Here is a 16,307-nt window from a genome sequence, read left to right as displayed (position 1 = left end):
TGTTAGGGCAAGTTAGGATAGGATATGGGTTGAACTAGATGGACTTAAAGGGGGATATTTGGCTTTAAGAGTGAAGGTTTTGCTGGGTTTTTGGGGGGTGCACTTTGGGGAGTTAAAAAAAACAACTGATGTTACTGAGTGCCTGAGGCACATGGCATCTTTCTCTTACATTCAGCACCCTGACTGACGTGGTGCCGGCACATAGGTGAGCGGTGTCCGTCACTGACACCCCTCACCTCTCTCTTTGCCTGTACCCTGGCCATTACTCACTCCCCCCACTCAATTATATTCATGTCTGTCAGATGTGAATACAATTGCTGTGAGCGCCCCCGGAACAGGAGCAGAGGAGCTGTAATTAGCTTCCTGCTCCACTGGGAACTCCACCACAGGCAGGCTACTTCCGGCCTGCTTCCCGATGAAGATGGCACACACAGTAGATGTCGAATGGAGCGATACACTGACATCAGGCCACTGCTGTATGTTATAGAAAACGAGCAGTCAGAGCTGCACGGGATGAGTTGGCGGGATTAGGTTAGTATGAGCTTTTTTTAATTTATTTTATATTAGTTTGCCCATCAGTGGGGGCATAACAAAAGGAAGTGGCTATGGGGCTGACTGTGGGGACATACGTTGGGATGGCGATGGGGACATACATGGACCTGACTGTGGAAACATCTGTGGGGACATATGTGAGGCTGGCTGCCAGAACATATGTGCATATGGCTGTGGGGACATCTATGGGGACATACTTGGGGCTGGTTATGGGGACATATGTGTGGCTGGCTGTGGGGACATACGTGGGGCTGGCTGTGGGGACATAAGTGGGATTGGCTATGGGGACATACGTGGGGCTGGCTGACGGGAAATATGTGGGGCTGGCTGAGGGGAAATACGTGGGGCTGGCTGTGGGGACATACGTGGGACAGGCGGTGGGGACATACAGTTGTGCTCAACAGTTTACATACCCTAACAGAATTTTTGCTTTCTTGGCCTTTTCTCAGAGAATATAAATGATAACACCAAAACATTTTCCCCACTCATGGTTAGTGGTTGGGTGAAGCCATTTATTGTCAAACTACTGTGTTTTCTCTTTTTAAATCATAATGACAAACCAAAGCATCCAAATGACCCTGATCAAAAGTTCACATACCCTGGTGATTTTGGCCTGATAACATGCACAGAAGTTGTCACAAATTGGTTTGACTGGCTACTAAGGGTAACATCCTCACATGTGACCTGTTTGCTTGTAATCAGTGTGTATGCATAAAAGCTGAGTGAGTTTCTGGGATCAAGGCAGACTCTTGCATCTTTCATCCAGCCACTGAAGTTTCGGGATTGTGAGTCATGGGGAAAGCAAAAGAATTGTCAATGGATCTAAAGGAAAAGGTAATTGAACTGTATTAATTAGGAAAGGAATACAAAAAGATATCCAAGGAATTGATAATGCCAGTCAGCAGTGTTCAAACTGGGATTAACAAATGGAAAATCAGGAACTCTGTAAAAACAAAACCACAGTCAGGTAGACCAACAAAAATTTCATCCACAACTGCCAGGAAAATTGTTCGGGATGCAAAGAAAAACCCACAAATAACATCAGCTGAAATACTGGATTCTCTGAAAACTAGCAGTGTGGCTGTTTCAAGATGCACAATAAGGAGGCACTTGAAAAAAATTGGGCTACATGGTCGAGTCACCAGAGGAAAGTCATTACTGCCCAAATGCCACAAAGTATCTTGCCTACAATATGAAAAGCAGCACAGATACAAGCTTCAATACTTTTGGAACAAGGTAATTTGGAATGATGAGACCAAAATTGAACTTTTTGGCCACAACCATAAATGTTACATTTGGAAAGAGGTCAACAAGGCCTATGATGAAAGGAACACCATTCCTACTGTAAAGCACGGAGGTGTATCGCCTATTGTTTTGGGGATGTATGAGCTACAAAGGCACAGGAAACTTGGTCAAAGTTGAAGGAAAGCTGAATGCAGCACATTATCAGCAAATACTGCTGTGCATGGATGTTCCAACATGATAATGATCCAATATACAAGGCCAAGTCAACCTGTCATTGGATACAGCAGAACAAAGTGAAGGTTCTGGAGTGGCTATCTCAGTCTCCTAACCTCAATATCATTGAGCCACTTTGGGGAGATCTCAAGCGTGCAGTTCATGGTAGACAGCCCAGGAATTTACAGGAACTAGAGACTTTTTGCCAAGAAGAGTTGGCAGCTTTACCATCTGAGAAAATAAAGAACCTCATCCACACCTACCACAAAAGGCTTCAAGCTGTCATTGATGTTTGAGGGGGCAATACACGGAATTAAGAAATGGGGTATCTAAACTTTTGATCAGGATCATTTCAATGGCTGCGGAGACATATGTGGGGCTAGGCCTAGACAACAATTCTCTCTCCAAGCACAACTATCCCTATGCAGAGATGCATGTTTGGCTGGCTGTGGGGACATCTGCGGGGCTGGCTGAGGAGACATATGTGGGGCTAGGCCTGGACAACTACTCTCTCTCTCCAAGCACAACTATCCCTATGCAGAGACGCATGTTTGGCTGGCTGCGGGGGCATCTGTGGGGCTGGCTGCGGAGACATATGTGGGGCTAGGCCTGGACAACTATTCTCTCTCTCCAAGCACAACTATCCCTATGCGGAGACGTATGTTTGGCTGGCTGTGGGGACATCCGCGGGGCTGGCTGCGGAGACATATGTGAGGTTGACAGCGAAGACATATTTAAAATGAAATAATCGTGCTGATCTGAAAAATCATATTGCCAAGTCATTAGTGTTGAGCGATACCATCCGATATCGTGAAATATCGGATCAGATTGGATCGGACCGATACCAAGAAAGTATCGGGTATCGCCGATTCCGATCCCGAAAGCCACATTCAAGTCAATGGGACAGAAATATCGGAATTAAAAAAAAAACTTTCTTTCCTTGTAGGTTAATTCTACATGAAGAAAAACAACTAAGAATAATGTAGAATGTATTGGGGGAGGTGGAGGAGACATTAAAGGCATAGAGGTTTAGCCCAATCAAATGGAATAGCAGGAATTAATTTTTTTTTTAAGACGTTCGGAGTTACAAAGATATTGACTATGTTAACCTTATTTATGTTTCGTCAGATATGTATGTTTCACTACTTCCATGCTCTTCACCTTCTTTTTTACTTTTCCCACACTTTCTCCTTCATCGTCCTCAGCAGCAGCATCTTTTTCATCAACTTCTTCTTCACCTTATTCATCTTCTTCTTCTTCACCTTCTTCCTATTATTCTTTTTTTTTACATTCTTCATATTCTTCTTATTCAACTATTATTCTTCTTCATATTCTACTTCTTCGACTTCTTACTATTCTTCTTCTTTATCATATTCTTATTTGTGACAGGCATTCCTGTAGTTGTTATCTAGAAAAGTTTGAAGATTACACCTTCCGTTCTGTCTGTCACAAAAGATTTACAACAGGATTTGTCCGCGTTCAGTTTGGCCTGCAGCAGCAGGCATTTTCCAGGGGCACCACGAGGAGGAACGGATTCACCCCCATACACTGCTTAGTCTTCTTCTGCTTTTAATTTAGATAATATCTTTTGCTCTGATTTTTAGTCTTATGCTTAATGTTCTGCTTTTGGATCTTCTGATTTTTGTTCTTCTGCTTCTTGGTCTTCTGTCTCTTGTAGTGTTGAGCATTCCGATACCGCAAGTATCGGGTATCGGCCGATACTTGCTGTATCGGAATTCCGATACCGACTTCCGATATTTTTTCAATATCGGAAGTCGGCATCGGAATCGGAAGTTCAAAGTTGATTGACAGCCTGACGTCATCATGATGCGCGGTGTGTGCGCATCATGATGCGCCGTCATTTCGGGCCTTCCGGGGGTCTCTGCTGGCCTGCCGGGGGGCTGTGCCGGCCTGCCGGGGGGCTGTGTGGACTGCCCGGGGTCTGTACCGGCCTGCCGGTGGTCTGTGCACCCTGTGGGGGTCTGTACCGGCCTGCCGGGGGGCTGTGCCGGCCTGCCGGTGGTCTGTGCACCCTGTGGGGGTCTGTACCGGCCTGCCGGGGGGCTGTGCCGGCCTGCCGGGGGGCTGTGCTGATGTCCGGGGGGGTCTGTGCAAGCATCGTCCGATGGGACTACAAGTCCCATCTAGCGATGCCTGCTACCATGACAGTGATTGACACATTAGCCAATGATGGGACAGTAGTAGTCCCATCATCCGGCTAATGTGTTAAATGTTAAAAAAAAAAAAAAAAAAAAATACTACATACATACTACATACATACTACATGCATGCTACATACATACTACATGCTACATACATACTACATACATACTACATACATACCACATATATACTACATACATACTACATACATACTACATGCATGCTACATACATATTACATGCTACATACATACTACATATATACTACATGCATGCTACATACATACTACATGCTACATACATACTACATATATACTACATACATACTACATACATACCACATATATACTACATACATACTACATACATACTACATACATACTACATACATACTACATGCATGCTACATGCATGCTACATACATACTACATGCTACATACATACTACATATATACTACATGCATGCTACATACATACTACATGCTACATACATACTACATATATACTACATACATACTACATACATACCACATATATACTACATACATACTACATACATACTACATACATACTACATGCATGCTACATGCATGCTACATACATACTACATGCTACATACATACTACATATATACTACATGCATGCTACATACATACTACATACTACATACATACTACATACATACTACATACATACTACATACATACTACATGCATGCTACATACATACTACATGCTACATACATACTACATATATACTACATGCATGCTACATACATACTACATGCTACATACATACTACATACATACTACATACATACTACATACATACTACATGCTACATACATACCACATACATACTACATACATACTAAATGCTACATACATACTACATATATACTACATGCATGCTACATACATACTGCATGCTACATACATACTACATATATACTACATGCATGCTACATACATACTACATGCTACATACATACTACATACATACTACATACATACTACATGCATGCTACATACATACTACATGCTACATACATACTACATATATACTACATGCATGCTACATACATACTACATGCTACATACATACTACATATATACTACATACATACTACATACATACCACATACATACTACATACATACTACATACATACTACATACATACTACATGCATGCTACATACATACTACATGCTACATACATACTACATATATACTATATGCATGCTACATACATACTACATACATACTACATGCATGCTACATACATGCTACATGCTACATACATACTACATATATACTACATGCATGCTACATACATACTACATGCTACATACATACTACATATATACTACATACATACTACATACATACCACATATATACTACATACATACTACATACATACTACATACATACTACATGCATGCTACATGCATGCTACATACATACTACATGCTACATACATACTACATATATACTACATGCATGCTACATACATACTACATGCTACATACATACTACATATATACTACATACATACTACATACATACTACATACATACTACATGCATGCTACATACATACTACATGCTACATACATACTACATATATACTACATGCATGCTACATACATACTACATACATACTACATGCATGCTACATACATGCTACATGCTACATACATACTACATATATACTACATGCATGCTACATACATACTACATGCTACATACATACTACATATATACTACATACATACTACATGCATACTACATACATACTACATGCATGCTACATACATACTACATGCTACATACATACTACATATATACTACATGCATGCTACATACATACTACATGCTACATACATACTACATACATACTACATACATACTACATACATACTACATGCTACATACATACCACATACATACTACATACATACTACATGCTACATACATACTACATATATACTACATACATGCTACATACATACTGCATGCTACATGCATGCTACATACATACTACATGCTACATACATACCACATATATACTACATACATACTACATACAATACATTCATACAATACATACATAGACATACAGTACATATAACATAGAGTAACATACTTACCAATACTTGTCACATTGTTCCCCGAAGCCATTGTCTTTTACGGAATAAATATTAACATAACAAACCACAAAAATACTCACCCACGATCCGAAGCAGTCCACGAGTGTGTCCCACGACGATCTTGGGTAGAGAACTGCAGCATCAGCTGTTGCTGCCGTTCTCTACGGGCTGCAGGAATCCAATGACGGAAGGTAGGTATCCTTCCGCACTGTATTCCTCCGCCACTTAAAAAAAAAAAGTCCCTAGTCTCACTTTATGCCATTGCTGCGTGGGAATTTCTATATGTCTATGTATGTATTGTATGAATGTATTGTATGTAGTATGTATGTAGTATATATGTGGTATGTATGTAGTATGTATGTAGCATGCATGTAGCATGCAGTATGTATGTAGCATGCATGTAGTATATATGTAGTATGTATGTGGTATGTATGTAGCATGTAGCATGCATGTAGTATGTATGTAGTATGTATGTAGCATGTAGTATGTATGTAGTATATATGTGGTATGTATGTAGCATGTAGTATGTATGTAGCATGCATGTAGTATGTATGTAGCATGCAGTATGTATGTAGCATGCATGTAGTATATATGTAGTATGTATGTAGCATATATGTAGTATGTATGTAGCATATAGTATATATGTAGTATGCATGTTGCATGCATGTAGTATATATGTAGTATGTATGTTGCATGTAGTATATATGTAGTATGTATGTAGCATGTAGTATGTATGTAGTATGTATGTAGTATGTATGTGGTATGTATGTAGCATGTAGCATGCATGTAGTATGTATGTAGTATATATGTGGTATGTATGTAGCATGTAGTATGTATGTAGCATGCAGTATGTATGTAGCATGCATGTAGTATGTATGTAGCATATATGTAGTATGTATGTAGTATGTATGTAGCATGCATGTAGTATATATGTAGTATGTATGTAGCATATATGTAGTATGTATGTAGCATGTAGTATATATGTAGTATGCATGTTGCATGCATGTAGTATATATGTAGTATGTATGTTGCATGTAGTATATATGTAGTATGTATGTTTCATGTAGTATTTATGTAGTATGAATGTAGCATGTATGTAGTATGTAGTATGAATGTAGCATGTATGTAGTATGCATGTTGTATATATGTAGCATGTAATTTTTTTATTTTTTTTTTTTACATTCAACACATTAGCCGGATGATGGGACTACTACTGTCCCATCATTGGCTAATGTGTCAATCACTGTCATGGTAGCAGGCATCGCCCGATGGGACTTGTAGTCCCATCGGACGATGCCTGCACAGCCCCCCGGAGCCTGCACAGCCCCCCAGCATGCCGGCACAGCCCCCCGGCAGGCCGGCACAGCCCCCCGGAGCCTGCACAGCCCCCCGGCAGGCCGGCACAGCCCCCCGGCAGGCCGGCACAGCCCCCCGGCAGGCCGGCACAGCCCACCGGAGCCTGCACAGCCCCCCGGCAGGCCGGCACAGACCACCGGAGCCTGCACAGACCCCCTGGCAGGCCGGCACAGCCCCCCGAAAGGCCCGTACAGACCCCAGAGAGGCTGTACAAGGGAAAAACAGGATTTTTCTTATTCCGATACCGGAAGTCCCATAGACTTGAATGGGACTTCCGGTATCGGAATCGGCGATACCGATACTTTTTTTTAAGATCGGCCGATCCATTCCGATCCGATACTTTGAAGTATTGGACGGTATCGCTCAACTCTAGTCTCTTGTTCTGCATCTTGGTGGTTGTCTTCATGTTCTTTGTCCTCTTGGTCATCTTCTTCAGGGTCATCTTTTTGGTCTTCTTCGGTGTGGTTCAGGGTCGTCGTCTTCAGGGTCGTTGTCGTCGTCAGGGAGATCCAGAGTGAGAACCAAAAACCATTTCTACAAGCTGGAACTTGGAAAAGTAGCAGAAGGTACAAGAAGGCTGAGGAACTGCCGAGAACCAGCTGACGGTACTGGAACCCGGATGGGTAGCAGAAGGAACTAGAGACAATGGCACAACCGTGGACCAGCTGACGGTGCTGGAACACGGTTACTAAGCAGGAGGTACCTGTGCTAGAAAGCACTACCAAGGACCAGCAGACGTTGCTGGAACTCGGACACAGAGAAGGAGGCACCTAAGCCAAAGGCACTGCCGAGAACCAGCTGACGGTGCTGGAACCCAGATGGGTAGCAGAAGGAACAAAAGCAAATGGAACTAGCGAGGACCAGCTGATGGTGCTGGAACCCGGAGGGGCAGCAGAAGGAACAAGAGCCAATGGCACAACCGTGGGCCAGTTGACGGTGCTAGAACAGGGTTACTAAGCAGGAGGTACCTGTACTAGAAAGCACTACCAAGGACCAGCAGACGTTGCTGGAACTCGGATACCGAGAAGGAGGCACCTCAGCCAAAGGCCCTGCCGAGAATCAGCTGACGGTGCTGGAACCCAGATGGGTAGCAGAAGGTACCCATGAAAAACAAAATTGCAAGGCCGCGAGCCGGGCGCAGTTACCGAAGCCCACAGTCCTACATGGGGTGCCTGTCCTATTGGCACTACGGAACCAACCTTTATTACCAGAACCCGCAGCCCACATAAGAAGCACCTAAACTGCAGGCACCATAGACTCGGCTAACCCGACCGCAACACGACAGGATAACGTATTGGTGGCAAAGTGACGTTGACACTACCCGGAAACAGCAGGCATGCTGGTACCAGGCTGGGCAGGAGGGAGTACCCGTGCCAAAGACACTGTTGAGAACCAGCTGACGGTGCTGGAACCCGGATGGGTAGCAGAAGCTACAAGAGTCAATGGAACTACCGAGAACCAGCTGACGCTGCTGGAACCCGGAGTGGCAGCTGAAGGAACAAGAGCCAATGGAACTACCGAGAACCAGCTGACGGTGCTGGAACCCGGAGTGGCAGCTGAAGGAACAAGAGCCAATGGCACATCCGTGGACCTGCTGACGGTGCTGGAACACGGTTACTAAGCAGGAGGTACCTGTGCTAGAAAGCACTACCAAGGACCAGCAGACGTTGCTGGAACTCAGATACCGAGAAGGAGGCACCTCAGCCAAAGGCACTGCCGAGAACCAGCTGACGGTGCTGGAACCCGGATGGGTAGCAGAAGCTGCAAAAGTAAATGGAACTAGCGAGGTCCAGCTGACGGTGCTGGAACCCGGAGGGGCAGCAGAAGGAACAAGAGCCAATGGCACAACCGTGGACCAGCTGACGGTGCTGTAACACGGTTACTAAGCAGGAGGTACCTGTGCTAGAAAGCACTACCAAGAGCCAGCAGATGTTGCTGGAACTCGGATACCGAGAAGGAGGCACCTCAGCCAAAGGCACTGCCGAGAACCAGCTGACGGTGCTGGAACCCGGATGGGTGGCAGAAGCTACAAGAGTCAATGGAACTACCGAGAACCAGCTGACGGTGCTGGAACCCGGATGGGTAGCAGAAGCTACAAGAGTCAATGGAACTACCGAGAACCAGCTGACGGTGCTGGAACCCGGAGTGGCAGCTGAAGGAACAAGAGCCAATGGAACTACCAAGAACCAGCTGACGGTGCTGAAACCCGGAGTGGCAGCTGAAGGAACAAGAGCCAATGGCACAACCGTGGACCTGCAGACGGTGCTGGAACACGATTACTAAGCAGGAGGTACCTGTGCTAGAAAGCACTACCAAGGACCAGCAGACGTTGCTGGAACTCAGATACCGAGAAGGAGGCACCTCATCCAAAGGCACAGCAGAGAACCAGCTGACGGTGCTAGAACCCAGATGGGTAGCAGAAGGTACCCATGAAAAACAAAGTTGCAAGGCAGCGAGCCGGCCGCAGTTACCGAAACCTACTGTCCTACAGGGGGTGCTTGTCCTATTTGACTACGGAACCAGCCTTTATTACCAGAACCCGCAGCCCACATAGGAAGCACCTAAACTGCAGGCACCATAGACTCGGCTAACCCGGCCGCAACATGACTGGGCAACTTATTGGTGGCAAAGTGACATTGACACTGCCCGGAAACAGCAGGCGTGCTGGTACCAGGCTGGGCAGGAGGGAGTAGCCGTGCCAAAGACACTGCCGAGAACCAGCTGACTGTGCTGGAACCCGGATGGGTAGCAGAAGCTGCAAGAGCCAATGGCACAACCGTGGACCAGCTGACGGTGTTGGAACATGGTTACTAAGCAGGAGGTACCTGTGCTACAAAGCACTACCAAGGACCAGCAGACGTTGCTAGAACTCGGATACCTAGCCGGCCGCAGTTACCGAAACCCACAGTCCTACAGGGGGTGCTTGTCCTATTTGACTACGGAACCAGCCTTTATTACCAGAACCCGCAGCCCACATAGGAAGCAAATAAACTGCAGGCACCATAGACTCGGCTAACCCGACCGCAACACGACAGGACAACGTATTGGTGGCAAAGTGACGTTGACACTCCCTGGAAACAGCAGGCGTGCTGTAACCAGGATGGGCAGGAGGAAGTACCCGTGCCAAAGACACTTCTGAGCAGCAACTGGCGATGTTGGAGCCCAGGGTCAATCAGGGTGTAGGCTGAGGCCTACTTTCATCAAGTTTAATATGTGTTTTAGACTACGACTGATTTTAACCGTACTCCAATTAGGCCTCTGGCTCCAGTGTCTCTAGTATTTACCCTGGCCTCCAGCACCGCAAGTGCGGTCTGCACAATCAACACTTATTCCTGTGTTACTGGGGTTCTGTAACGTCAGTTGATCCCCTGATGTGTGTCCAGCAATGTCTCCTGCTCTGTCCACATTCCCACTACTAGTACTAGTAGTGGGAATGTGGACAGAGCAGAAGACATTGCTGGACACACATCAGGGGATCAGCTGACGTTACTGAACCCCACTAACACAGGAACAAGTGTTGATTGTGCAGACGCCACTTCTTAGCAGCAACTGGTGGTGTTGGAGGCCTGGGGAAATACTAGAGACAGAGTGGAGCCAGAGGCCTAGTTGGAGCAAGTTTGAAATCAGTAGTAGTGTGAATGTGGAGGCAGCAGTAGACATTCCCGTCAACACAGCAGGGGAGCAGCTGTCGTTACTGAACCACACTTACACAGGAGTTAGTGTTTGCTCCTGTGCAGACGGCACATCTGAGCATCAACTGGCTGGGTTGAAGCCCAGGGATTACAGTTCAGGTGGTAGAAACATGAACACAACAGGAGACCTGGATACTGTTGCCAACCAATTATTTATTCTGCAAGAGGACTGGCAAATTCTGGCGAGATCCAGGCCTTGTTCATTTTCAGAAAAGTAAGTCGATCAACGTTATCGGAGGTTAGTCGCGTGCGACGGTCTGTTAGTACACCACCTGCGGCACTAAAGACGCACTCCGATAATACACTGGCAGCAGGGCAAGCCAGCACTTCCAATGCATACTGGCTAAGCTCTAGCCATGTATCCAGCTTAGAGACCCAAAACTTGAAGGGGGAAGAGCCGTCTGGGAGTACACTGACACGGCAAGACATGTAGTCTGTCACCATCTGACGGAAATGTTGTCTCATGCTGACTGGAGCTGTCTGTGATAGTGTTGACATTTGAGGCGGGCACACAAAACTTTGCCACATTTGGGCCATACTGGTCTTGCCTTGTGCTGAGGCGTTGCCTCTTCTCCCTCTTTGTGCAGAGCTTCCTCCACTGCCTCGACGCACAGAGCTGCTTTGTAAAGCACTAGCAGCACTGCTCTCAGGTGGAATGGAGAACATGATGGACTGCACCAGTGTCTCTTGGTACTCCCGCATTTTACGCTTCCGGTTCAACGGTGCTATGAGGCTTTGTAAGTTGTCCCGGTAGCGAGGATCTAGGAGGGTGTTCACCCAATAATCAGCCGTGTTGAGAATGTGGGCGATGCGGCGGTCGTTTCTCAGGCACTGCAGCATGAAATCAACCATGTGCTGCTGACTCCCAACTGCCAAAGAAATGCTGTCCCCTACTTGAGGCATCATCTCTGCCTTCTCTGCATCACCCCACCCTCGCTGTACATACTGACTAGAGCATTGTGTACCTCCCTCCTCTGGAGAGATGTCTTCCTCCTCCATTGACTCCTCCTCATCCTCCTCACAAAGTGTCCCCTGCCTAGGCCTTTGTGAGGAACCACGTAGCGCACACTGTCCAGAAGCAGATGGCATTTGTGACTCCTCATCCTCCACCTCTTCCAAAACCTCCTCCCTTAGTGCTTGCAGTGTTTTTTTAAGCAGGCAGATAAGGGGGACAGTCATGCTGATTAGTGCATCATCTGCACTCGCCATCTGCGTGGAATCATCGAAGGCACGCAAAATGTGGCAGATGTCCTTCATAGGGGCCCACTCAGTGGTGCTGATGTGTGACCAGCGCACCGTGTGACTTGTTTGCGCCTGATGCAGCTGGTACTCCATGACTGCTGCCTGCTGCTCACACAACCGCTCCAACATATGTAACGTTGAATTCCACCTGCTGGGTAGGTCACATATGATGCGATGTTCCGGAAGGTGTAATCGGCGCTGCAGAGCTGCAATGCGCGATCTTGCCGTGCTGGAATGCCGCAAGTGAGCGCACTCTATGCGGACCTTGTGCAGTAGTGCATCAAGATCCGGATAGTCCCTCAGAAAGCTCTGTACGACCAAGTTGAGCCCATGTGCCAGACATGGGATGTGAGTGAGTTTGCCTAGGCCCAGAGCTGCCACCAGATTTCGGCCATTGTCACACACTACCAAGCCTGGCTGGAGATTCGCTGGCACAAATAACACGTCGCTCTCCTGGTTGATGGCATTCCAGAGCTCCTGCGCTGTGTGGCTTCGATTCCCCAATGAAATTAATTTCAGTACGGCCTGTTGACATTTGGCCATGGCTGTGCTCATATCGGTCGTAACAGGCTCCTGCAGCGCTGATTCTGAGGAACTGGAGTAGGAGGAGGAGTCAATGTGTACAGACTGGATTCCTGCAATCCTTGGAGTTGGCAGAACACGTACAGCGCCACTCTCAAGATCTGTACCAGGCTCCACAACATTGACCCAATGAGCAGTGAGGGAAAGGTATCGTCCCTGTCCATGGGTACTGGTCCACGCATCGGTGGTCAGGTGGACCTTGCTACTGACGGCGTTTAGTAGCGCATGTTTAATTTTTGCCTCCACATGCTTTTGCAGGGCAGGGACAGCTTTCCTGCTGAAATAAAAGCTGCTGGGCATGGTGTATTGTGGGACTGCCAATGCCATGAAGTTCCTGAAGGTGTCAGTCTCCACCAGCCTGAATGAGAGCATTTCAAGGGCCAGTAACTTTGCAATGCCAGCATTCAGAGCCTCTGCTCGGGGATGGTTTGCAGAGTATGGCTGCCTTTTCTCCCATGCATGTGCTACCGATGGCTGTAGAGTGGCCTGGGAGTGTGAGGATGAACGGGAACGTGGTGCTGTGGGTGGAATGTCAGTGGGTCTCTGGACAACACTGCCAGAGGTTCTTCCATGGCGATCCTGTGAGGAAGCCAAACCAGCTGTGTGTGAGCTGGAGGAAGAGGGTACAACAAGAGGTGGTAGGTGGTGCTGTAGGTTGGCCTACGTCTTCAGTGTGTCTTTGCAACTCCACTATGTGCTTGGTCCGCACATGTTTCCACATATTTGTGGTATTGAGGTTGCTGACACTTTTCCCTCTTTTGACTTTCTGATGACACAGCTTGCATTTGACAAAGCAAATGTCATCTGCAACTGTGTCAAAAAAGGACCACGCACTGCAAGTCTTGGGAGCGCCCGTTTTGGCTTTTGGAAAAGGAATGCTCCTAGCGGGTGCCGAAGTGGAGGCTACAGGCAACCATATCTGCCCCCTCCCTCTCCCTCCTGTTTTGGCCGTTCGGGGAATGTCTTCCTCAGAGCTGCTCCCACCACCTTCCTGTTCCTCACGCCATGATGGGTCAAGGACCTCATCATCTACACTCCCCTCTTGAAACACCTGCTTCTCCTGGGTAGTCTTGCCAGCACCGTACGCACCAGAAAGTGGCACCTGAGTCTCATCATCATCTGATGCGTACTGAGGTGTGCTGATCATAGGCACCGGCCCACCCGCCTCTTCAGATTCAGAGGGACAAAGCAGTTGCGCATCACTGCATACTCCCTCTTCTTCACATTCTTGAATGCTGCTTGGCTGGCCCCCTTTTTTCCAAGCCAACAGATTCAGAGAACAGAAGTAGAGACTGTGATGGCTCCTGTACAGGGCTCTCTGACTGCCTGGGCAATTTGGCAGGTGGTGAAGAGACAGATGGTTGCTCTTCAGTGCTCTGGCCCTGAGAGGATGTGGAAGTCATTGAAGTCGATGTGTTAGCTGCCATCCATCCGACAACGGCTTCAATTTGTTCCTCACGCAGCAGTGGGGTACGGCGAGGTCCTACAAAGCTGTGCATAAAGGACTGTTGCCTGGTAAAACTGGAGGACGCTGACTCACTGGTGCCCGCAGCAGGCACAGAATCCCCACGTCCTCTCCCTGCTGAATCCCCGCATCCTCTCCCTGCTGCAACTCCACGACCACATGCCTTACTCCCTGCCTTCTTCATTTTCGTAGTCTGATAAAGATAGGCAGAAAAGTAGAAAGGGGAGGCTTAGTGTGCTTATTCCTGAACTGCTGCTAACAGGTATAAGAAACACTAATTTTATAAAGTGTGTGGACTACACTTTAATAGGAGCTAATGTGGCCTACACAACTGTCAAGTGGAGTGTTTGAACTTTATTTTTTTTTTTTTCAAAAAAACAAAAAAGATGTGACAAAAGATTTGAAAGCGATAGTATCACAAACTTTTTGGCGCTATTACAATGCAGGAAGGTAACCTACAATGCAAAAGATGAGGCTCCAAAAAGTAGGGTAATACTAATCTGGTTGCGCCTGCAGGGCACAAGCCAGCAAAAAGGCTCCTCTATCTTCTCCTATATAGTGTTTGCAACCAGCCAATGTAGATGGATACGGATGGATGCACACTAATAGGAGAATTAATGAAAAATGAGCTGCAATAAAAGAAAAATATGTAAGAGGCAGTGACGCACGCTGAGCAGCCTACAAGCAGACGTCCCTTTAGGACACACTACAACGTGAGCTGCACTCACACAGAGACCTCAGACAGCCGTGAACAGTGCAGAGAATTGGGCACTAGCACTGAAAGGCTGCAGAAAGGCTCCACTCTCTACTCCTATAGTGTTTGCAACCAACGTATATGGATACGGATGGATGCACACTAATAGGAGAATTAAAAATTTGCAGCAAAAAAAGAAAAATATGCATGAGGCAGTGATGCACGCTGAGCAGCCTACAAGCAGACGTGCCTGCAGGACACACTACACAGCGTGAGCTGCAGTCACACAGACCTTGCAGACAGCTGTGACTAGCGCTGCTGCAAGGCAAAAGAAAGCTACACTTATTGAGAATGTAGCCTGGGTAAAGCACAATGTTATTTGGAAAATCGCTCTCTAACTGTCCCTCACAGTCTTGAACAGCAGCCTGTCCCTAACTGAATTCACAGCAGAGTGAGCCCAAAATGGCGGCGGCGGCTTTTATAGTGCATCATGACATCATTGCAGGAGCCAATCACAACCATGCCATTAGTTAACATGCCTACATGCCTAACAGGATGTGCCCACACTTTAGAGGATTGTTATTGGCTGAATCAAATCAAACTGGCTCATAGCATTATGGGAACTTCCGATTCCGGTATTCGATATCCTAAAAGTATCGGAACTCAGTATCGGAATTCCGATACCGCGAATATCGGCCGATACCCGATACTTGCGGTATCGGAATGCTCAACAGTACAAGTCATTTTTACAGCACAATGAACGTCGTTAAGAGAAAATTAAAAACAATGACGGAATTAGCGTTCTTTTTTTTTTGGGTGACGTGAAAAATTTAATAGAAAATTACAATTTGTCTTCCAAAAAAAACAAGCCCTTACGTTATTATATAAACTTAAAGATAAAAAAATGTTATGGCTCTTTGAAAAAAGGGAGGAAATTTCACAAAAAAAGAAAA

General features: G+C 46.3%; 1 protein-coding gene across 1 annotated transcript in view; it reads left to right on the top strand.

Annotated features, from left to right (window-relative positions):
- The window catches only part of LOC141072655 (granzyme A-like), a 111,290-nt gene that overhangs the window by 86,527 nt on the left and 8,456 nt on the right, over window positions 1–16,307 (top strand). The gene's annotated exons all lie outside the window — the stretch shown is intronic.

Source organism: Dendrobates tinctorius, unplaced genomic scaffold, assembly GCF_039654945.1.
Source record: "Dendrobates tinctorius isolate UK_male_01 unplaced genomic scaffold, ASM3965494v1 ptg000285l, whole genome shotgun sequence".
NCBI lineage: Eukaryota > Metazoa > Chordata > Amphibia > Anura > Dendrobatidae > Dendrobates > Dendrobates tinctorius.
The sequence above is the reverse complement of the archived record's forward strand: the minus strand, read 5'-3'. Positions and strand labels throughout refer to the sequence as shown.